This window comes from Lepidochelys kempii, chromosome 8, assembly GCF_965140265.1.
Source record: "Lepidochelys kempii isolate rLepKem1 chromosome 8, rLepKem1.hap2, whole genome shotgun sequence".
NCBI lineage: Eukaryota > Metazoa > Chordata > Testudines > Cheloniidae > Lepidochelys > Lepidochelys kempii.
Genome location: NC_133263.1, coordinates 36334695 through 36351040, shown reverse-complemented (window position 1 = coordinate 36351040; position 16346 = coordinate 36334695). Strand labels below are relative to the sequence as shown.

Sequence of the window (16346 nt, the reverse complement as noted above, 5' to 3'; positions counted from 1 at the left end):
CTGTACTGAGGCAAGACCAAGGACACCTAGACCATCATAGAATCATAGAATATCAGGGTTGGAAGGGACCTCAGGAAGTCATCTAGTCCAACCCCCTGCTCAAAGCAGGACCAATCCCCAACTAAATCATCCCAGCCAGGGCTGTGTCAAGCCTGACCTTAAAAATCTCTAAGGAAGGAGATTCCACCACCTCCCTAGGTAATACATTCCAGTGTTTCACCACCCTCCTAGTGAAAAAGTTTTTCCTAATATCCAACCTAAACCTCCCCCACTGCAACTTGAAACCATTACTCCCTGTTCTGTCATCCGCTACCACTGAGAACAGTCTAGATCCATCCTCTTTGGAACCCCCTTTCAAGTCGTTGAAAGCAGCTATCAGATGTCCCCTCATTCTTATCTTCTGTAGACTAAACTATCCCAGTTCCCTCAGCCTCCCCTCATAACTCATGTGTTCCAGTCCCCTAATAATTTTTGTTGCCCTCCGCTGGACGTTTTCCAATTATTCCACATCCTTCTTGTAGTGTGGGCCCAAAACTGGACACAGTACTCCGGATGAGGCCTCACTAATGTTGAATAGAGGGGAACGATCACGTCCCTCGATCTGCTGGCAATGCCCCTACGTATACATCCCAAAATGCCATTGGCCTTCTTGGCAACAAGGGCACACTGTTGACTCATATCCAGCTTCTCATCCACTGTAACCCCTAGGTCCTTTTCTGCAGAACTGCAGCCTAGCCATTCGGTCCCTAGTCTGTAGCGGTGCATGGGGTTCTTCCGTCCTAAGTGCAGAACTCTGAACTTGTCCTTGTTGAACCTCATCAGATTTCTTTTGGCCCAATCCTCTAATTTGTCTAGGGCCCTCTGTATCCTATCCCTACCCTCCAGCGTATCTACCTCTCCTCCCAGTTTAGTGTCATCTGCAAACTTGCTGAGGATAAAATCCACACCATCCTCCAGATCATTTATGAAGATATTGAACAAAACTGGCTCGAGGACCGACCCTTGGGGCACTCCACTTGACACCGGCTGCCAACTAGACATGGAGCCATTGATCACTACCCGTTGAGCCCGACAATCTAGCCAACTTTCTATCCACCCTATAGTCCATTCATCCAGCCCATACTTCTTTAGCTTGCTGGCAAGAATACTGTGGGAGACCGTGTCAAAAGCTTTGCTAAAGTCAAGGAATAACATGTCCACCGCTTTCCCCTCATCCACAGAGCCAGTTATCTCATCATAGAAGGCAATTAGATTAGTCAGGCATGACTTCCCTTGGTGAATCTATGCTGACTGTTCCTGATCACTTTCCTGTCCTCTAAGTGCTTCAGAATTGATTCCTTGAGGACCTGCTCCATGATTTTTCCAGGGACAGAGGTGGGTTGGTACTTGGACAGGAGACCACCAAAAAATTTCTACAGTGCTGTAGGTGGCATCCTGTTTTCAGAGTTAGTATTAACTGAGGTCCTGAGATGGTGTTTGAGAGCACTGTGTTGCTGGAAGAATGAAACTGACCACTTGCAATCATTTTTACAAGAGTAGCATTATGAACCGCAGTGTCCTGGGCAAATTCCATTTCTGATTTCCTAAATTTGACTTGCTGTTTCAATTGGATGTACTATTCCTCTTTACTTCCTCTCCTAAACTGTTGTGTACTGCTGCAGAACCTTCCTGAGTAGGAGAAGGGCACCGGGGTTCCACCTGCATAGCTCCTTTCCTGGGGGGAGAAGGGTGGAGGAGTTTATGAAGGCTAGTGCTGAGAGCTCTCTTGCTGGGCTATTAAGCATCACAGAAGTCTTCTAAGTCCCAGCGCTGGAGATTAGTAGGAGCATTGCCAGCAGACCAGGGGAAGTGATTATTCCCCTCCATTTGGCACTGGTGAGGCTACGTCTGGAGTATTGCGTCCAGTTTTTGTCCCCCCACTTCAGAAAGAATGTGGACAAATTGGAGAGAGTCCAGCGGGGGGCAAAAAAAAATGATGAGGGGGCTGGAACACATGACTTATGAGGAGAGGCTGAGGGAGCTGGGATTGTTTAGTCTGCAGAAGAGAAGAATGAGGGGGGATTTGATAGCTGCTTTCAACTACCTGAAAGGGGGTTCCAAAGAGGATGGATCTAGACTGTTCTCAGTGGTAGCTGATGACAGAACAAGGAGTAATGGTCTCAAGTTGCAGTGGGGAAGGTCTAGGTTGGATATTAGGAAAAACTTTCACTAGGAGGGTGGTGAAACACTGGAATGCGTTACTTAGGGAGGTGGTGGAACCTCCTTCTTTTGAGGTTTTTAAGGTCAGGCTTGACAAAGCCCTGGCTGGGATGATTTAGTTGGGGATTGGTCCTGCTTTGAGCAGGGGGTTGGACTAGATGACCTCCTGAGGTCCCTTCCAACCCTGAAATTCTATGATTCTATGAAGGTGGGAATTAAATCCTTCCTGCCTTCCCTTGAAATTGCTGCTTCCTTCTCTTATCTAATCCTTTTCAATGCAAAGAGGAAACTGGTCTCTTGTTCTACCTCTTTTGTCCCTTACACATATAGTAGCTAATTCAGAAGGTTCAACAGCTGTTTTCTCCTAGTGTGGCTAAAGGTGATGATGAGAAAACCATCTTCCTAGTTCTGTAGCAGGGGAAGGGATGGGGTTCTCCAGGGGTCCCTTTGGACAACACTTGGTACATCTGGGATGAAGCTCTTTTAAAGTGGAGTCAGTGTTGAGCCAGCCAGGGGCAGGTGGAGTTGGGTAGCCAGTGCGAGGATGTGTGTTGCACAGTCGGTGATGCTTGGCATCTCCGATCAACTCCAGGGGCCAGAAGCCTGGGCTGCTCTAAGGCCAGCATTGTCTATTGCATAGCACCAAGCAGGGTGAGAAGATGAACATGTGGATCCTTCTCCAGTGAAGTGGCCACAGTGACATCCCCCTTTGCGCCCAATAAGGGTTTAATGCTGCAGAGGGAAGAGTCATAGTTTCCTGCCCTATATAGATGGAGGCATACCCATGTCAGGAGATATATCAGCTGCCACTAAGGGTGATGGGCCTGGGGACCCTGCCCCCCCTTTTGTGCTGCAGGAAAGAATTCTCCTGCCAGGCCACAGTTCTGTCATGTTAGCCTCTATCCCAGTGTCCTGGAGATAAGAGTCTTTCTATGGGTGGGAGCCCTGTCCCCCATCTGCAGTGTGTGTAAGTGATGCAGCCTGAGTCTTGTGAATCACGTGCAAGGCACAATGTGGACCCAGCCCTTTAAGAACGAACTGCTCCAGCCCACCTGTGCCCATTAACAGCCTTAATGGGCCCTGCTGTAGGACAGGTGTCCCCTATAAAGGGCAGCAGGAAGTTGCAAGTTCAGGAAGCTGTAATAGATAGTGAGGAAAAGTTCTTGCAAGGCAGACCCTGAGCTTGGGGGAGCTGCCCCAACTAGGAGGGCTGGAAGTAGCCTACTGAGGTAGGAAGAAAACCCTTATGCTAGGGGAATTTGGAAGTCAGAGCCTGAAGACTAAGCTCAGGCCAGGTAAAGCCTGGCAGTGGTGATTCAATTGGGACCCAACTGTGGGAATGAGGACTGGCGATTCCCTACCGAATCATAGAGTCATAGATAATTAGGGTTGGAAGGGACCTCAGGAGGTCCTCTAGTCCAACCCCCAGCTCAAAGCAGGAACAATCTCCAACTAAATCATCCCAGCCAGGGCTTTGTCAAGCCTGACCTTGAAAACCTCTAAGGAAGGAGATTCCACCACCTCCCTAGGTAACCCATTCCAGTGCTTCACCACCCTCCTAGTGAAAGTTTTTCGTAACATCCAACCGAAACATCTCCCACTGCAACTTGAGACCATTACTCCTTGTTCTGTCATCAGCTACCACTGAGAACAGTCTAGATCCATCCTCTTTGGAACCCCCTTTCAGGTAGTTGAAAGCAGCTATCAAATCCCCGCTCATTCTTCTCTTCTGCTGACTAAATAATCCTAGTTCTCTCAGCCTCTACTCATAAGTCATGTGCTCCAGCCCCCTCATCATTTTTTTTCCCATCCGCTGGACTCTTTTCAATTTTTCCACATCCTTCTTGTAGTGTGGGGCCCAAAACTGGACACGGTACTCCAGATGAGGCCTCACCAATGTCAAATAGAGAGGAATGATCACGTCCCTTGATCTGCTGGCAATGCCCCTACTTATACAGCCCAAAATGCCATTAGCCTTCTTGGCAACAAGGACACACTGACTCATATCCAGCTTCTCGTCCACTGTAACCCCTAGGTCCTTTTTCTTCAGAACTGCTGCCTAGCCATTCAGTCCCTAGTCTGTAGCAGTGCATGGGATTCTAAACTGGGAGGAGAGGTAGATACGCTGGAGGGTAGGGATAGGATACAGAGGGCCCTAGACACATTAGAGGGTTGGACCAAAAGAAATCTGATGAGGTTCAAGAAGGACAAGTGCAGAGTCCTGCAGAGCCCATGCACTGCTACAGACTAGGGACCGAATGGCTCGGCAGCAGTTCTGCAGAAAAGGATCTAGGGGTTACAGTGGACGAGAAGCTGGATATGAGTCAACAGTGTGCCCTTGTTGCCAAGAAGGCCAATGGCATTTTGGGATGTATATGTAGGGGCATTGCCAGCAGATCGAGGGACGTGACCGTTTCCCTCTATTCGACATTGATGAGGCCTCATCTGGAGTACTGTGTCCAGTTTTGGGCACCACACTACAAGAAGGATGTGGATAAATTGGAAAGAGTCCTGCGGAGGGCAACAAAAATGGTTAGGGGACTGGAACACATGACTTACGAGGAGAGGCTGAGGGAACTGGGATTGTTTAGTCTGCGGAAGAGAAGAATGAGGGGGGATCTGATAGCTGCTTTCAACTACTTGAAAGGGGGTTCCAAAGAGGATGGATTTAGACTGTTCTCAGTGGTAGCTGATGACAGAACAAGGAGTAATGGTTTCAAGTTGCAGTGGGGGAGGTTTAGGTTGGATATTAGGAAAAACTTGTTCACTAGGAGGGTGGTGAAGCACTGGAATGCGTTACTAAGGGAGGTGGTGGAACCTCGTTCTTTTGAGGTTTTTAAGGTCAGGCTTGACAAAGCCCTGGCTGGGATGATTTAGTTGGGGATTGGTCCTGCTTTGAGCCAGGGGTTGGACTAGATGACCTCCTGAGGTCCCTTCCAACTCTGATATTCTATGATGATTCTTCCTTCCTAAGTGCATGACTCTGCACTTGTCCTTGTTGAAGCTCATAAGATTTCTCTTGGCCCAATCCTCTAATGTGTCCAGGTCCCTCTGTATCCTATCCCTACCTTCCAGCGTATCTACCACTCCACGCAGTTTAGTGTCAGCTGCAAACTTGCTGAGGGTGCAGTCCACGCCATCCTCAAGGTCATTAATGAAGATATTGAACAAAACCAGCCCCAGGACTGACCCTTGGGTCACTCTGCTTGATATCAGCTGCCAACTAGACATGGAGCCATTGATCACTACCTGTTGAGCCCGACAATCTAGCCAGCTTTCTATCCACCTTATAGTCCATTCATCCAGCTCATACTTCTTTAACTTGCTGGCAAGAATACTGTGGGAGACCATACCAAAAGCTTTGCTAAAGTCAAGGAATAACACATCCACTGCTTCCCCCTCATGCACAGAGCCCATTATCTCTTCATAGAAGGCAATTAGGTTAGTCAGGCATGACTTGCCCTTGGGGAATCCATGCTGACTGTTCCTGATCACTTTCCTGTCCTCTAAGTGCTTCAGAATTGATTCCTTGAGGACCTGCTCCATGATTTTTCCAGGGACTGAGGTGAGGCTGACTGGCCTGTAGTTCCCAGGATCCTCCTCCTTCCCTTTTTTAAAGATGGGCACTACATTAGGCTTTTTCCAGTCGTCCGGGACTTCCCCCGATCACCATGAGTTTTCAAAGATAATGGCCAATGGCTCTGCAATCACATCCGCCAACTCCTTTAGCACTCTCGGATGCAGCGCATCCGGCCCCATGGACTTGTGCTTGTCCAGCTTTTCTAAACAGTCCCGAATCACTTATTTCTCTACAGAGGGCTGGTCACCTCCTCCCCATGCTGTGCTGCCCAGTGCAGTAGTCTGGGAGCTGACCTTGTTCGTGAAGACAGAGGCAAAAAAAAGCATTGAGTACATTAGCTTTTTCCACATCCTCTGCCACTAGGTTGCCTCCCTCATTCAGTAAGGGGCCCACACTTTCCTTGACTTTCTTCTTGTTGCTAACATACCTGTAGAAACCCTTCTTGTTACTCTTAACATGTCTTGCTAGCTGCAACTCCAGGTGTGATTTGGCCTTCCTGATTTCACTCCTGCATCCCCGAGCAATATTTTTATACTCATCCCTGGTCATTTGTCCAATCTTCCACTTCTTGTAAGCTTCTTTTTTGTGTTCAGGATCAGCAAGAATTTCACTGTTAAGCCAAGCTGGTCGCCTGTCATATTTACTATTCTTTCTACACATCGGGATGGTTTGTCCCTGTAACCTCAATAAAGATTGTGGAAGGTTTGGAGCAACAGGTATCGACCCTGCATTGCATAAGAGAAACTGAAGATTTCCTGCACAGACGTCAGGATATGCTTCTATAGGCACAATGCTCTGAAGATTCAGAGCGGGCTGTGCAGCGGGGCCAGGAGGATGGTGAAGAAATTTGGAAGCATGTGACCTCCAGAAGAAGAAAGGGGAGCGTCCATGTACCACCATCCTGACAGGTGTTTGTCCAACCTCTACTTAAAAACCTCCAATGTTGGGGATTCCACAACCTCCGTTGGTAACTATTCCAGAGCTTAACTACCCTTAGTATTAGAAAGTTTTCCTAATATCTAACCTACCTCTTCCTTGCTGCAGATTAAGCCCATTACTTCTTGTCCTACTTTCAATGGACATGGAGAACAATTGATCACCCTTCTCTTTATAACAACCCTTAATATATTTGAAGACTGTTATCAAGTTTCCCCTCGGTCATCTTTTCTCAAGACTAAACATGCTGCATAGATCAGGCTTTCTAAAGCTTTTATCATTTTTATCACTCTCCTCTGGACTCTCTCCAATTTGTCCATAACTTCCTTAAAGTGGTGCCCAAAATTAGACACCAGCTGAGGCCTCACCAGTGCCGAGTAGAGCAGGACAATTATCTCCCATGTCTTACATGCTACATTCCTGTTTATACATCCCAAAAAGAGAAAGCAAAATCTCATGTTTCAATTCCAAGGCTCAGCTTGAGCAAAAGGTAAAGACTGGAAGACCGGCAGTGAAAGGAGAAGTCCCAGTTCCAAAAATTCCCCACTCGATAAGAAGCACAGAGAAAAGTAATCAGTGGAGGAAAGGAGGAGCAGAAGGAAAATGCTCTTCATTTATGAAGATGAATAATCATTTTCCTGCCAGTGCATGTCAGCAGTAAAAGCTGAGATGCAGGGTCTACTAGAAAGAACTAATACAAAAAACCCACCAGTGGTAACATTGGTAGATTTGAAATGTGAAAAACGAACAAACTGGGTTGGGTTACAAACCTCAAAAGCATAAGTCAAGACCATAGAGCACTAACTCGCCCAAGCAAATATGCAATCTCAGAGCAGCAATTGAGTTACCATTCAGAAGGTCTCATACTTGAGTGTGTAGAAGATTGGGCTCTGAGAGTGCTGCTTAGAAGTGGCAGAAAACCAGGGAGGGACTAAGAATATTCAGTTTCCCTGGCTAAACAGATGACTCCGACCCATAAGAATTCCTGGAGAAATGGTTGCTTGGGGCCCTTCAGTTAGATGTGGAAAGTGACCAGTTGTTACAAAAAGCGGGGGTGGGGGAGGGTGGGAAGAAAGTTGGTGATGGAAACCATAGGCACAAGCTTGAATTTAGTAAAGTCCCTGATTTCAGAGCTAGAAAAATATACCTGTGCAGCCAGAATATGAAGCAAGGCGTGAAATGCAAAGAAAAGACCATTTCATTCTTTTCTTCCCTGAATTATCTCTGATACCTTTCGATGTGATGAATGGGGCAGAGGTGAGGGAGGCATGGGAAGGGAGAAGATGAAGGGTCTAGAGTGAGTGACTGAAGGGAACAGAAAAAGAGGGGGATGAAGGAACATGATGCCATCTTACTTCTGAATGGCTTCCAATAGTGTTAGTGGGGGCAAGGCATTTAACTGATTTTAAGATGGAGCTGGATAAATTTAAGAACAGGGTTATGTGATGTGGTTGACTGCGACAGCAGGGGACTGGACTTAAAGTTTCATCCAGTCCTATGTTCTTAGATTCTAAGGCCAGAAGGGCCCACTGTGACCATCTAGTCTGACCTGTATAGCATAGGCCAGAGAACTGCCCCCAAATAATTTGTAGAGCAGATATTCTAGAAAAACATCCAATCTGGGTTAAAAAATGGCCAGTGATGGAGAATCTACCACCATCCTTGGTAAATTGTTCCAGTGGCTATTTATCCTTCCTGATAAAGAAAATTGTGCTTTATTTCTAGTCTGAATTTGTCTAGCTTCAACTTCCAGCTATTGGCTCTGATTATGCCCTTCTCTGCTAGACTGAAAAACTCATTCTTTTGTTCTACATGTAGATACTTATAAACTGTGATTAAGTCACCCCTTAGCCTTCTTCTCTCTGTTAAGATAAAAAGATTGGGTTCCATGAACCAACCCTTTTAATCATTCTCATGGCTCTTCTCTTGACCTTCTCCGATTTACCGACATCCTTCTTGAATTGTGGACACTAGAACCGGACACAGGATTCCGGTAGCGGTTGCGTCAGTGCCAAGTACGGAGGTAAAATAACCTCTACTCCTACTAGAGACTTCCCTGTTCATGCATTCAAGAATTGCATTGGTCCTTTTGGCCACAGCTTCACACTGGGAGCTCATGTTCAGCTGATTATCTACCATGACCCCCGAATCTTTTCAAAGCCACTGCTTCTCAGGCTAGAGTCCCTCATCCTGTAAGTACAGCCTGCGTTTTTGATCCAAGAGGTATAACTTTACATTTGGCCATATTAAAACACATATTGTTTCTTGTGCCCAGCTTACCAAGAGATCTAGAATGCTCTTCATTAGTGACCTATCCTCTTCGTTTTATTGACCACGCTCCAATTTTTGTGTCATCTGCAGATTTTATCTGTGATGATTTTATGTTTTCTTCCAGGTCATTGATAAAACTGTTCAATAGAAGAGGGTCAAGAACGGATCCTTGTGCGAGCCCTCTAGAAGCACTCCTGCTTGATGATGATTCCCCATTTACAATTACATTTTGAGACCAGTCAGCTAGTTTTTATTCCATTTAATGTGTGCCATGTTAAGTTTGTATTGCTACATTCTTGTGTCCTGAGTGGTTGCCCCCCATTACTTCTCCTTAGCTGAATTTTTTGAATCCATAAAGAATGATTTTGTAGACTCTGGAGATGGAAAGACCCTGGATAAACGCTAATAGGCCATATTCCTGCCACCATTGCAAGGATGTTTCCTTTTGCACAGTTACAAAAGTTTGTCCAATCAGGTTATAAATGCGCCCAGCAATGAGGTTCTGTTAGGGGGCTTATTCCTTCACCCACTTACTTCCCTGGTCCTTCTCGCATGAACAGAGAGCAACAATACCCGAAGTCCAAAGGTGCAAACAATTCGATGTTTATTGGGGTGAACTTCCAGCAAGCATGATTCCAGTTTCCTTCCTTAGTATCCTCCTTCCCAGCTCTGACACCACAGAGCCTTACACCTGTGTCCCTGTTCCCATTCCTACCCTTAGCCAAACATGATTCTAACTTCCTTACTCCCATTCCCTGTTCCCATTTCCCCCTTTAGCAAAACATGATTCCAATTTTCTTACCCCCATTCCCTGTTCCCATCTCCCTTACCCACATGACCATGCCCATGCCCACCCCCACCCACACCCAGTCACTTCCTCATTGACTACAGATTATATAGTAAAACTTGAGTTCTGCTTAGCTATACCTTAACCAATCATTTTCCTGAAATTTAACTAACCAATCCTAACATATTGTAACATGATTATGTAACCAATTATATCCCACCACCTTAATTAATTTACACCCAGCAAAAGTAATTATACAGCAGACAGGAACAATCACAGAACCAGACAGAGATTATACAGACAAACAACAGCAAAGTGGGAACTACAACGACAAGACAACACAGAAGTGAGGATTTCACATCCCAGCTATTGTTAAGTGAGTTCTTGCCAGACAGGATGCTATCAAACTAAGTTACTTTTACATTTTCTAGGCACTTCCCTTTCTCTGGAGGTGATAGGAATACAATCCTGTCCTGATAGTGCCTAACAGCCCAATAGCACCTTATTTCAATGTGACTAGTTTGGAATGTGAGGATGTGACTGATCGCTTCCCAGCTTATGGCTGCCTCTGCTGCTTAGCCAAAGGCCTTAGCCTAAGAACAGGGCCTCAATCTGTCACAGTAAGAGAAGGCCCTTACACCGGCAGACAGTGATTTCTTTCTTTTATACCTCTAGAACTAGCCAAGCGATAAGAATACACCTAAATTCTTAGAGTACAGGCCTTTGCAGACAGGCCTGAATATCTATATCCTAACAGGTTCCACCACTTCCCCAGGGAGTATTCAACAGGAAGATGGATCTCATGCTCTGGAAGTTTTCCCAGATAGTCAGCTCAGGGGCATAACAGCATTTGGATGCCCTCTGCGCTTCCAAGCACAAAATGCAAAATTCTGCCTTCCTTCCCATGCCTTCTTCTTTTGCTACCCACTTCATCCATACTTCTGTTGGTTGGTCTCTATTATTATATTCTCCTTTGTTTGCTTGCACTTGTTACTCAAAAGATCTCTGAGAAGATTACCTACATTTCCCCACCTTCATTTCTCTTCCCAGATCCCTGAACTGATCATACTGATTTGAGCAAACAACATTTGCAAGCATTTGCTCCATCAGAAACTGAATTTGCTTTACCTGCTTCCCTGCCTTTTTTATTACCTTTCTGTTGTTGTTCTAGCATATGAGATTGCAGAAAAAAATGTTTGTGAAAACCACAAATTTTAATCTAACATAAGACATGTTGCTGTAGTGCCTTTGGTGGGCTTCCTATGAAGTCCCAGTTGGATATTAAAGCTACCTTCTCCTGGAGTAACCATTGAAGGGTGATGGTAGTACTGTTGGCTGCTCTTCCACAAGAGTCCATCCCTCCTTCTACTCAGCTGGTGCAGATGCTACAAATCTGAGGTTTGGATAGCTTCTATTGGATAGCCAAGCTCTGCTTCCCTGACTCTCACAAGTAGCCCCATTGACTTCAATGGGGAGACCATGTAAGGAAATCAAGCAGGATTTGGCCTGATGTGTCCTGTCAGTCTAAGATTGTCGGAGACCTAAGGGAGTTAGGCACCCAAATTCCATTTAAATTCAATGGGATTTGGAAGCCTAAGTTGCTTAGGCTCTTTAAAAGTCATTAACTTAAGGGACGATTTTGTTTACATTCCTTTTTCTTAGTTTGGAAGGTAAGTGGAACCCCAAGAGGATGGTGAGTAGGTTGGTATTGGAGGACTCTTTTAGTGCCACTACTTAAAGCATTTCTAAAACTGATAGAGGGACTTTTCATCTTTCTGCTGGAAAATTACCGAGAACAAGCAAGCCTTTAATGCGAGCCCCAGGTCCCTCCTGGGGAGAGCCTGATAAAAAGTGACATACCTTTTTGGAAATATCTTGTGGTGAACATGTCAGGAATTCTACTAAAGATAGTGCCTGAGTTGAGAGACTGGCTGAAAAAAGTCTTTGGAATGGAGCCTGAAAGCAGTTGGTACATATCATGGAATTCTATTGTATGTGGTTTTATAGATTCCTCCTCTCCACCCCCACCCTGCCGATAATGTTAGAAACTGTTAGTTGGGTTTCATTTATACAGACTGTTGAGCACTTACTTCATTTCAGAGGTTGCTGAACATAGATATTTCTATCTATGAGATCACCTTGTAGGCTTGTACAAACCATTGTGGATGTTCTGAGCCACATAACTTCTGGAGTGATGCTGAAGTCATTTCAGTTAGGCCACCTTCTTTCTCCCCCACCTAACCCTGAAAAATTGCCAGCACAAAGGGGAAACTTGTTTTAGGAACTCCACTAGAAAGCTTAATATTTACTTCTCAGTTACCTTGAAAGGCTGCAAGCCAGTGTGAAAAGAGGAGAACCCTGTGTTGGGCATTTAAAATATGTGACCTGGTCTTGAACACTTCCTAGCCTGTGAGGTGTGCAGGTTGTGCTGTGTGCATTACGGTCTTGACTTGACTTACGACCTTCAGGTCACAAGAGTACAGGGACTGATAACATATCCATTCCTTGGACAGAGTCCCAACTCTATTTTGACATTTGTTGGTAATGTGAAAAAGCACCCGAAAATCTTGGTGCCTCCCAAAAGAAGATATGGTCCCTGCTCCACACAGCTTCAAATCTAAGGCCTGGTCTACACTTAAAAATTAGATTGACCTAGCTACATCACTCAAGACTGTGAAAAAATTTGCTCCTGGAGCGCTGTAGTTAGGTTGACGTAACCCTCAATGTAGACTTGGCTAGAGCGATGGAAGAATTCTTCTGTCAACCTAGATACCACTTCTAAGAGAGTTGGATTAACTACATAGATGGAAAAAACCCATCCATTGCTGTAGGAAGTGTCTATGCTACAGTGGCACAGCTGCACTGTGGTAGCTGTAGCAGCTGTAGTGTAGACATGGCCTACCCGTGATGGACATGAGTGCATGTCAGGCACACAAAAGGGAGAAGAGAAGGACAAGGCTGATGATAGTGTCTTTCAGTTATGCCGTAAGGCATGTGCACACCCTGATGGGTCCATTATATGTATTTATTTCTGTTCTCCTTATAGACGAGATGGGAGTTTTTAGGCAGGGATGAATAATTCGAGGGACTTGGTGGACAAGTTTGGAGTGGACATTCCAACACAACATAGGCTCTTATGTTTGCAAATTTGTCCCTCAATCTGCAGAATTCCCCCGCCCATGCCCACACTCTTTCACTTCCCTGCAAGAGAATATAACTTTTGCAGTTTCTTCTAATTATCAGCACCCTCTAGTGTGCTAGTCTGTGCAGACACCGTTTCCACTAAGAGGATTACTTTTCCCCTTCAATTTACAGCTTTCCTACATATCTCCCCAGCTTTAGTGCTAGCACCTATGCGACTAACAGTGCTGTAAAAGACCAAATGAGCAATTGGATAGGAAGGGCCTGATTCTCCTTTCTGTGTAATACTGGTGCAACTCCAGTGACTTCAGTGGTGACTTCTGATTTGTCCTAGTGTAAGTGAAGGAAGAATCAATCCCCAAAATTTGAAATGTAACATTCAGTTTCAACAAATACAATGACAGAATCCTATGAATAACTGACTAATTGACCATTTAATTCCTAGGTCACATAATGGGCTTTTTTATTTGTTTGTTTCAGTAATTTGGGTTGTTTTGTCTTAGATTGTAAACTTCTTGGGTGAGGGATGATAGGCTCCCATGTTTGTACAGCACTAGAGCACAGTGTTAAACGAAGTGTAGCTAAGGCCATAAGGGACCACCGTGATCATCTAGTCTGACCTACTGTATAGCACAGGCCAGAGAACTTCCCCACATTAATTTCTCTTCATACTAGAGCAGATCTTTTTAGAAAAAACATCCAATCTTGATTTAAAAGTTGCTGGTGATGGAGACTCCACCATGGCCCTTGTTGTTTCAGTGGATAATTACTCTCACTGTTAAAAATCTGCACCTTATTTCTAGGCTGAATTTGTCTAGCTTCAACTTCCAGCCATTGGATCTTGTTATACCTTCTTCTGCTAGACTGAAGAGCCCCTTATCAAGTTTTTGTTCCCCATGTAGATATTTATAAACTGTGATGGTCACTCCTTCTCTCTGTTAAGCTAAATAGATTGAGCTCCTTGTGTCTGTCATTATAAGGCAGGTCTTCCAACCCTTTAATCCTCCTCAAGGATCTTCTCTGAACCTTCTCCAATTTATCAGTGTTCACTTGTGGACACCAGAACTGGACACACTATTCCAGCAGTGCCAAATACAGAGGTAATAGAACCTTCCTACTCCAATTTGAGATTTCCCTATTTATACATCCAAGGATTGCATTAATGGACTGTTTCACCAAGTGACCAGTACTGATTCTCTGGTCCCATGCTAGTGGACTTGTGCAGCTACTCATAGACTTTAAAGGCTAGAAGGTACCATCATGATCATTTAGTCTGTCCTCCTGCACATTGCAGGCCACAAAACCTCACCCACCCACTCCTGTGATAGACCCTTAACCCATGGCTGAGTTACTGAAGTCCTCAAATCATGATATAAAGACTTCAAGTTGCAGAGAGTCCACCATTTACTTTAGTTTAAACCTGCAAGTGACCTGAGCCCCATGCGGCAGGGGAAGAGGAAACCTCCCAGAGTCTCTGCCAATTTGACATGGGGGAAAATTCCTATCTGACCCCAAATATGGTGATCAGTTAGACCCTGAGTATGTGGACAAGACCTACCAGCCAGACACCTCCCTGTCTAGTGTCCCATCTCCAGCCGTTGGGGATATTTGCTGCTAGCAGTCACAGATTGGCTACATGCCATTGTAGGCAGTCCAATCATACCATCCCCTCCATAAACTTAACAAGCTCAGTCTTGAAGCCAGTTAGGTTTTTGCCCCCACCTTTGGAAGGCTGTTCCAGAACTTCACTCCTCTGATGGTTAGAAGCCTTCATCGAATTACAAACCTAAACTTGTTTATGACTCTTCAGGATTAGGGTCCTTCAGGGAACCCCTTTAAGGTCATCTGGAAACTGAGCAGTTCATAACATGTATCTCTTAGTAATCAAACATAACTTTGTTAATAGAATATATTCCAGAATCAATCACATACAGACCAGATATTACCTTTAGGAATACGGACATTGTTCTCTATATGGACAGCAGAAACTGCTGCCTCTGTGCTGGATACTATATTGGTTTTAATAGGAACAGCATGGATGCTGCTCTTCCATCAGATTGGTTACATTTGGCTGCACTTCTCTCTCTCCGGTGCTTGGCTGCTGAGGGTCTCACTGGTATGCCTGACCTTGGCATGCACAGGGTCTAAGTGAACCCCATATGTGGGGATGGGAAGGAATTTCCCCCAGGTCAGATTGGGAGTGACCCTGGGTTTTTTCACTTTTCTCTGCAGTGTGAGACGCAGGTCACTTGCCAGGATCATTTGGGCACATCTCAGTTAATCCATTCCTGCCATTGCAGGGACCTGGGGCATTGGTGCACCTCGGTCCCTCCTATTCTTTGCCTGTGGCACATACTAGTTTAGTCTGTAATATCTGGGTCTAATTTTGGTTCTTGGGTGTAATGTGCAGGTACTGGGTGGTGCTGGTGGTCTGTGATATGCAGGAGGTCAGACTAGATGATCTGGAGGTTCCTTATGGTGTTACATTCTATGACTCTGACTTCCAAGTGAATTTCCTGGCAAAACACATTCAAAATTAAACACATACAATTAAAAATATGCTGCAGTTATATTGTATGCAAACCAACTCCCATTAATTCACTACTAAAATAGAGAAATCAAGCACTTGGGTCCAAGATTTTTAGAATTTTGCATGCACAATGCAAAAATGCTCATGCATAATTTGCACATGCATTTGTTGCAGTCATGATCACTGCATGTGCAAATGGCCAGGTAAACATCCAACTGGTCCTTTGCCTGCACAGGTTTTGCACTTGTATGTACTGTTGTGTGGTAAAAGCACGTGCTAATCCTACATGCACATTTTTGAAATCCTGGTCCCATGGAAGTCGATAAGTGTTTGGCCATTGGCTTCAGTGAGGCCAGGATTTCAACCCACGACACTATCTCAAATCAGAAACCTACATAGGAACTTTAATTATGGTAATGTGACCTTGGGAGGAGACAGGGAGAACCAAAGAATGAGAATGGGAGAGATGGAAAATGCACAACTTAGCAACTATTCTTTTTACAGCACTTATGGAGCTCTTGTTTGCTAGGATAACGAATATCACAGAGTTGGTCATGTTGCTTACATCACCGTAGACCCTTGTTAACTTTTTCTCTTTTCTGATTTGAACTGCCAGGGTTTGACCGACAGCATTAAATAAAGAGAGAGCTGAGCTCTACAGCTTAGATGGTGTCTAAGGACCAAGAGATTTCCGATCTAATTTTTGCAAGGCGTAGAGCTGCTCCTGTGAGATGCCCAGTGGGGAGTCAGGTCCTCACCACCTCTTTGAGTGATGCCCTTAAGCCCTTGAAATATTCCACATGTCATTGTCCCTGGTATCTCCAGGCCTCCTCACCAGCACTCAATGTCAGCCAGGCCTAAGGACGCAGTGCTGTCCAATTTTGTAGCAAGGGTCTGGGAGC

General features: G+C 45.1%; 1 protein-coding gene across 2 annotated transcripts in view; it reads left to right on the top strand.

Annotated features, from left to right (window-relative positions):
• The window catches only part of NRG2 (neuregulin 2), a 317255-nt gene that overhangs the window by 170730 nt on the left and 130179 nt on the right, over window positions 1-16346 (top strand). The window lies entirely within an intron of this gene.